Source organism: Pagrus major, chromosome 23 (genome assembly GCF_040436345.1).
Source record: "Pagrus major chromosome 23, Pma_NU_1.0".
NCBI lineage: Eukaryota > Metazoa > Chordata > Actinopteri > Spariformes > Sparidae > Pagrus > Pagrus major.
The window spans coordinates 14,823,391-14,832,091 of NC_133237.1; the positions used below are offsets into that span (position 1 = coordinate 14,823,391).

General features: G+C 43.5%; 1 protein-coding gene across 1 annotated transcript in view; it reads right to left on the bottom strand.

Moving 5' to 3' along the window:
* Positions 1–8,404, bottom strand: part of tex2 (testis expressed 2) — a 28,978-nt gene extending 20,574 nt beyond the window's left edge. Inside the window, exons 1-2 of the mRNA XM_073495060.1 lie at positions 8,057–8,404; positions 7,171–7,262 (exon numbers count right to left, since the gene is read on the bottom strand). The gene's annotated coding sequence lies outside the window, so the exon portion shown is untranslated. The remainder of the gene's footprint in view (positions 1–7,170; positions 7,263–8,056) is intronic.
* Positions 8,405–8,701: the final 297 nt, after the last annotated feature.

Below are 8,701 nucleotides of genomic sequence, written 5' to 3' on the forward strand. Positions count from 1 at the left end.
CCGGTAATGAGCAGAGAGCACCTAAAGCAGGTAGAGAGGAAGGAAAGACACAAACGCTGAGGCCACAGACACCAAGAGCACATAGACGCGCCACAAGTCTTATATTCTCATGCTTCACTGCTCTCTCAAGGGAACACTGGTCCCAGTCACCCTGGTTACATCACACGCATGTACAGTGCTGTATATGTAGATGTACTGAAGACTAATACCAAGGAATGAAGCAAGGGAATAAGAGGAGAGATGACAAGGAAATACAATGTTCAATGGTTGTTTTTATTGTTTTTAGAAGAAATCATCTTGTGACACAAAGGCCAAACTACACCCTCTCTTATTTACCACAGAAAGAAACTCTGACCTGACTCTGACAGTGAGGAGGCAACACAGGCAGCAGTTCTTAAAATAGCTCCAGGGAGGGTTGTCGAGGTGTTAGTCCCCTAACACTGAGACTGGCCACTTAAAGTGCTCGCTGGAGGACAGATGGATGGAGGGAAAAAAGAGGAGTGCAGGAGGAAAAGTAAAGTAAAGGGAAAGGACAGAGGCTCGAGGGGAAATGACTGACTTTCCAGGAAAAGATGAGAACGTTTTGGGCACGACTGCACAGCGACACGTGCCGCACACCAGCCAGTGCTTATTAACGTTTGATTAAAACTGGTTTTTAATTAAGTTGCAGGACAAAATTCAACATGAGGGCTGCAAATTGTGACTATTTTCATTATAGAGTAAACTGTTTTTCAATTAATCAGTTAATTTATTACTAAAAAACATCCCATTCCTTAATCTGAAAGTGTTCACATCAATGAGACCAGAGAATTGTTGAATTAGTGATTATTTATATAGTTTCCAGTAGATTTTTCTGATTACTAAAATATACAGCCCCTATTTCAAAAAAAGTCTGGATGCTGTGTAAAAAATAAACAAAACAGCAGATAATTTGTTAATCCTCTCTGACATACACTCAATTGATAACTGTACAGACAATAAGACAATATGTCCAACGCTTTACTTAATCAACTTCATTGATTTTTGTAAATATATGATGAAAAAAAAAACACCTGTTGGGAACACTCCACTGGTAAACAGGTCCATTGGTAACAGGTGATAGCATCATAACTGTGAATAAAAGGGGCATGGGCTTAAGGCTCAGTCAGGATGGAGTGAGGTTCACCACTATGTTGTATAAAGGACATTACGACATGGGCCCAGGAACACTTCATTACACAGCGTTCCATCTTATTTGGTTGTTTTTTCTGTTTTACTCAAATCAATCTGGGATCTCAGGGCTTCCAGACCAGGCCAGATGAACTGTATGGAGCCATTTTAATGAGATTAAAGGGGCACTATGTAGTTTTGGAGAAGAAACTCAAACTGAAACTGTGTTGTCCTTTAAGGTCAGTTTGTTTAGTCAGTCGTGAAAGTGAAGAGAGTTTGATTATTTACTTTGTTTAGGCATAAAAACAGTCTTCTCTTTAACATGTCTTCCTCAAACTACATAGTGCACCTTTAAGCAGAGAGGAATCTCTACTGTTGAGCGTCTTTGATAAACAATGACTAATACAAAACACAATGAAACAGTCAAAGTAAGCACAAAAAGGCAAAGTCAACATCACATCAGGCTTCATCAACGGTCTGTTTTGATGTAGCTGTTCCAGGAGGAGACCTCCATCATATTGACAGTGAACAACACTGACTGCCCGATACTCAATATTAATGTGTGGTGTGTCAATAAGCCTGTTGGACCAATACATTTGCCTGGCAGCATCACACACATGCACATGTGAAACTGTGCACAGAGCTGCCGCAGGCTCTGAGCCCATCGATCAGAGCTCCAGCAGCATCAGAGGAGACACGGAGCCGAGGTTTGATGGTTGAACATCACTGCTCTGAATCACGCAGCCCTCTCTTAATGAAAGGAGAATAAAACAACAAGAAAACAACACTCTGCGCTGGATCAAACCGGTTCCCCTCACCTCTCTCTCTCTCTCTGTAACCCAGAAACCACCGTCAACACGTCAAACATCAAACCTCGGCATGCAGATCGTCGGGTTGGTTGCCATGCCAACAGAGAAGCTTTCATCTTGTTCCACGCTTATCCGTGCATCCTTTTGTTCGGCAGGGCAGCTTCTCCTCGCTGTGTAACCTTGGTCTCCTAGGATGTGTGTTGAGTGTTTGTTAACACAAGATGTTCAGTGAGGGGTTTTCAGTATGTGTGTGTGTGTGTGGGGGGGATGCGTAGGTGCCGATCCAAAGCGCAAAATAGAACGTTGAAAGCTCAGATCTCCCTCTTTGAGATGGGTGAGAAAGTGTGTGTTCGTACATCATTCAGCAGCATCTCAAAAGATGAAACAGCACCTGATCAATTAATAACCTCTAATTACAGTTGTCAACATCAATACGCTCTCTCCTGACAACTTCAGCTGTTGACTCCGATCTTCTCTGCGAGACAGAAACGCTCTCGTTTTCATCATTATGAGCGGCTGATTTGCTCAAGCAGTGCCATACGGGTTTTAACACTTCACTTCAATAAATATCGACGTCTGGCGCCGCCTAACGCGATTTGACAGTTTAGAGATCAAAAAGGTGGATGAACGCTCAGTCCTGACTGAACACACACAAACACACAGGCATCCAAATATATTAAGCAATTTATAATCTGTGTAAAAGCTGCTTGACAGCCCGCAAACAGCCGGTGGGTTCGGTATTAGTCATAATCCACCCAATTACATGATGAATGGAGTGATGGAGGGAGGGAGACGTGGGGGGCAGAGACAGAACGATGGAAAAACATCAACCGTGAGCGTATTTACAGACAGAGATTAATATTAGAAATGTTGTCACGCTTTACTCCCGTATGAATACCAGGAATAAGAGGGCTGTGTTACTTTTATTAGAGCTGTTATGCAGAATTGTGAGAGCACAGGGAATTCAGTACAAACCTGTGGCCATAAAGAAAATAAAGGAATCTCAAAAATAATATTTAAAATGTGTATTCATGGATCACAGACCGACATCATTAGAATATTCCAGGCCACTGAAAGTAGCTCAAAATATCAAAGCCATTTATATTTCTCCCCCCTAATTTATTTCTTTTTTGACAGCGATGTGCCACAAAATAGAGGCGTCAGCACCAAGACAGAGCAGAATTAGCACGTCAGTTATATGATCACACAAAGTCAGCGGTGCTGGTGGTAAGTGAGAGCTGGTCGACGCTTTTCTGAAGCAGAAAAGCCACAGCGATCAGATAGTAACATCTGAGGTGATACAAGATGAGAATCTCACAGGAATCCACCTGATAAACCTCATGAAACTAAGACAGATGCAACAGCACTGTGTTGGCATACAATCTAGCTGAATGGTAGTTAATGAGGTGGGTGGTGCAGGAAGATAATGTACATAGTCAAATAAGACACGGACACTCAAGTTTCATATACTGTGTCCTGTGTTTGTCCATGAAATAAGATCTCAGGATACATAGACGGGCGGCTGTAGCTCAGGATGTAGAGCAGGTTGTCCAGTAATCGGAAGGTTGCTGGTTCAAACCACCATGGCTGTTGTGTCGTCCACCTCTCAATACTTCCTGACTTCTGTGACACTCAGCTGCGTAAATCTTTTTAAAAAACAGGGGCGCAAATATCTATTCAAATAAAAAAGTTATTTTCTAAAACAGCTGGGCACTGTTGCTTTTAGCTAACGTTACTCAGACAGGAGAAAACTGCATTTGTTGGGGACTATTTTCAGCCGTGGTTTAATACACGTTAGGTGCCCTTGTGAGAGTTTACAGCAGCAGGACCTAGTGCTCTTGTTGTCAACATGCCAACAGTACAGTGATGTGGCTCACTATTGTGTTTTTAACTGTTTTTTTGAACAACAATGGAGCTCTATGGCACAGCGGAATAATACATACCACGCTTTAGCAGAATGCATTGTTGGTTTTGCTTTGGCGAGGGTGAAGTGCAGGCCCGTATCAGTTAACCAACAATTGCCGTGTGTGTGTGTATACCAAGTGTGTATTCAGTGTGTATGTCAAATCTGTGTGTGTGATCTGGTAAACAGAGACTTCCTCCTTTCTCTCTAACGCTAACTTCCTGTTTGGCGAGATAGCCGCAATAAGAGGAAAGCACCACCCATTACTCGCTCTCTCGTTAGTGTAAGCACAAACAGATGTATCTCCAGCAGCTGTGGAGTAAGTGCTTTGTCAGTGCTCTTTCATTAAATTCATATCCTGGTGAGTAGTGGGTCAATGAGTGCACACAAACACACACACACACACACACACACACACACACACACAGACACACAGACACACACAGAGTCACGGCAGCATCAGAAGCCATTAGCTGTGACACTTGTGGCTGCTCGTCACGGTGACAAGCGCCAATGGCTACTCCATTTAAACAGTTAGTGTCATGTAGGATAATGTGTATGTACAGCACATGTGTGGACGCATTCACGCATGTGTGCACGTGTGTCCTTTCACATCGAAAACAGCGTTGTGTATCTGTTATCTTCCGAACATTATCTATAAGCAAATTTTCTGCAGCACTCTCTCATTTATCTGATCACATTTGCATTTTTGTCACCAGAACTCTGAGCACAGACACAAGACGTGGCCAAAAGTATGTGGACAGAAGCAATAAGCAGCAAGTAGCAATTGCTGTTAAGTGAAACACTTGCAAAATCTTACTTAAGTAAAAGTATGTAAGTATTAACAAGAAAATGTACTGAAAGTATAAAAGTAAGGAGTACTCACTATGCAGCCAAAACTGACTCTGTCATTATGCCCTGACAACATTTACATTTACATATTTGTCCAGGTGGCTTTTTGCAGCTTAGGGTTAGGCTAGTTCAGATAGTATGTACCAAAAATAAAGATTCCAGAGTTCAACAAAAATGATCAACCTTCAGTGATTCAACAGTAAACAACAGAAGATAGTAATTCAGTAATTCAGTTTGTCGCAAGTAAACCATCTTCCCAAACAAATCAATGAAAGATCTTTGGCAATCACTTTAGTTCAGTTCAGTTTTTCCCTAACAAGTGAACCCTCTTCTCGAAGGAATCAATAAAGGATCTCTGAAACCTTCTGTTATCTTCATACCAGTTGCATATTTTTCTTCAATGGTCGTCGATACTGCATTTGAATTCCGGCCAGGCTTGCAGAAGGGGCAGCTCATTGGATGGGGTTTAGGTCGGAGCTCTGTGCGGACAACTTATTCCACGACAAACCAACATTACATCATGAACCTTTGCTTTGTGCATGGGGGCATTGTCATGTATAAACAGGAAAGAGCCTTTTCCTGAACTGTTGCCACAAAGTTGGAGGCACACTATTGTCTAAAAGTATCATTGTATGTTGTAACGTGAAGATTAGAAACTAAATTTGAACTAAAGGATCAAAAACTGCCAAAGGGCCAAAGATACAGAAAAGTATCAGCCTACATACTTTGGATGATTGTGTACCTCCAGTCCAGACAGAGCAGTTTAAAGACAACAAACTAATGCCAGCAGGGGGTTAATACTTCACAACATCCTGCAAGAATCTGCTTTCAACCTTAGATCAAGACAAAAATTAGATTTAATTTCACCTTTGAGGACAAACCTCCTGTCTGGGAAAGAACATTTGAAAATGACAGTGACAGTTGGCTGCAGTTTACAAACTCATTTCGTTATTCATAAGGAGAAGTTGAGGTCTATTAACAATGAGAATGCCGAAACACAATCTTAACTTGTCATGTAACAGGAACAATACACATATCCGGTTCTCTCTAGTCTAATTCAACATCTTCTACTCTGTCCCCCTGCCTCTGATGATTCTTCACACATACATTGTTTTATCTGACTCTGCTTCATATCTGCTGACATCCTACCCTATTAGGAGGAATACCCCTGGTAGTTATAGATATCTAACATGTAGTGAGCTGCAGCAGCTACTTCTGGCACCTTCCTCTTGTACAAATTGCTACAAACGTTGGACATGTCACCAATTTGTCTTATTTCCATATTTCCTGCTTATGGTACAGCATTATTGTAGTCAAATCAAGTATATGACTTTCAATGTCATATACAGCATCACTGTACAATCAGATTATTTACATTTTGGTGGTGGTAGAGCGAGTTAGAGAGTGAATGAAGAGAGGGAGCAGCGTTAGCAAGAACCAAGCAGTGAATGAGTGAAATAAAACATCCGCACAACCCTCCAGATTTTGTGTGAATGTGGCTGAATTGCATTCTGGCCACTTTTTGCCTCTGTGCTCTGTCTGTGTGTGTCTGTGTAGCTCAGCCCCACCCTCGGTCAAACACACAGACTTGCAGCTCTTTATGACAGAGAGATACAGCAATTGTAACCTCTGGCTACTTTTTTATAGACTCCCGACCTCACAAGCTGCACATTGTTATTGGCTACACACCCACTGCCCAAAGGTCGATACCCAGAAATGACGCGAACACAGTAAAATCCTAAGAAAATAGAAGATAGAGGCAGAGAGCAGGGTCTACAAACACTAGTGGGTCTACTGGAGATTATCGATTTTTTTTTTCAGGAAAATCCTGCAAACTGCACTTTTCAAGTTAAAAAACATGCCAGCAACACCAGCCACTGTTGAAACCATGAAGGGGGAATATCAGGGTCTGCTGAGTCAGGCAAGACAACTCTGGGCTGGATTATTTTTAACTTTGATCAACTTGCAAGTCCACAGTAGATTGATTTTTTCTTTGTATTTTTGGCTTCTCTGTGACTCTCCAGTGTGCCATCAAGCCCCTCTCTTTATCCTCAAACAATAGCTCATTCAGATGGTTCAGCTGCCACTGTTTGTTTTTACCCTCACAGCAATTTGTCTAATTAGGCTAAAGAATGAGTATCCCCTTTAGACTTGCTGACACAAGCCCCCTTTTCATCTACTGACAAACCTCAGTGTTGGACAAAGACGTCGGCATAAGGATAAAAGTCGTGCGGAAACGTGAACATGCACAGAAAACACACATCTTTGAATTCAGACAGATGATGTGAGGTGAAGTAGAGATGAGGGAGACACTATTAAGTGAGGCGGGGAGCAGCTGATCAAGGCCATGGATCAATTCCAACACTACCACCTCACACACACACACACACACACACACACACACACACACACACACACACACACACACACACAAGGTCAAAGGAGGAGAAGTCTTACCTTGAGATTTTAGAGGCATTCAATCTCCTCTTGCAACACAGCCTGCACCGACGCACTGCACACCAGAGCCACGGATCATGGTGCGAACATGCCTAGAAATACAGAGACAACAACCGTTATCTGTTCTGACATCTTACACTGATGTTGCAAACTTGTGTCTTGCATGTTTCGGACAGCCGCAACTTCCGATTTGAGGGGGCATCATGCAACGTTTTCCTTCTACAGAAAACACATCTGACCAATCTTTAAGCATATTAGTCCACACATCTGTATCAGAAGCCACCTTGGAGCTCTTTAAAGAGCCAGTTCACATGAGGACACTGGGCTCAGTCTCTCTAAATGATCTGTCACACAGGTCTACAGTGATCTATCCCTGGAATAAAGAGGCGGTGTAATTAGGTGACACAGATGATGGTCTGAGTGATCAATGTCTTTTATGGCTGTGATGCCGTGGGCCTGCAAGTAGGAAGGGAACCAAGAGGAGAGGAGGGGCATGGACACTTCCTAGAATAAACCCATTTCACATGGATGTATTAGACAACATGATCCAAACAGTGGTGAGGCTTATGAAGCCTAAACAGCCACAGAAATGTGCTTTAATCAGGAAGTACAGCCACTGTGATGAGGCGTCCTGACAGCTTTATCTAACGTGGCTGCTGTGAGCAGACAGGAACATCTCTGCTCATGCTTTCCTGTTCTGTTAAAGCGAATAATACAGAAAATATAAAAGATGCGGCTCCATCCGCCCCTTTGTCCTCCGCGCATCTCCATCCCTGCGTCTGTTTATAAACCATCCGTGGGGACAACAGCTGATACTGAAAGCAAACCGACAAAAAAAAAGAGATAAAGAAAGAAAGAAAGAAAGAAAGAAAGAAAGCAAACGCACCTTTAATCTTATCGCATCCTCACGGGCAGGCTTCGCTCTGCATCCAGGCTCTGAATCTGCGTAATGCGATCAGGATCCCTGCGTGGAGCGGCGCGCAGCCCGGAGCCTGCGGAGGGACGGAGGCACGGCGGGCTGCCGAGGGGCTGACTGACTGACTGACTGACTGAACTGGCTGGATGGGTAGATGGACGGATGGGCTGACTTGGCCGGCCTGTGCACCCAGCGAGAGTCGGGCAGCAGACAGTGAACGAGCTCCTCTCTGGGCGTGTGTTGCTCCTGGTGAATGGGACGGTGAGACAGTCAGCGCCACACCCCCTCCTCACCATTTAAATGACATTTACACCCAAAGATCCCACCGTCGGTTCTGTGGCGATTCATATTTTATTGTGTTGCAGCAGCGGAGTGTGAGTTGCGTCATGGCGTTGCGGTACGCCTGGAAGACGCGGGTTCCCCTCCGCAAAACAGCGCTGACAGCTCCCTTACATGCAGGCTGCAGACAAGTGGTCAGCTGGTGAGAACAGAGGAGCTCATCACACACTGATGGTTGTTTTGGATACAGTGATGGTTTTTATTTAAAGGAAAACTATAAGGTGAAACAACCTACCGCTGGATCAGATCCACCAGGTGCTCGGTGTGGCTGGTGGC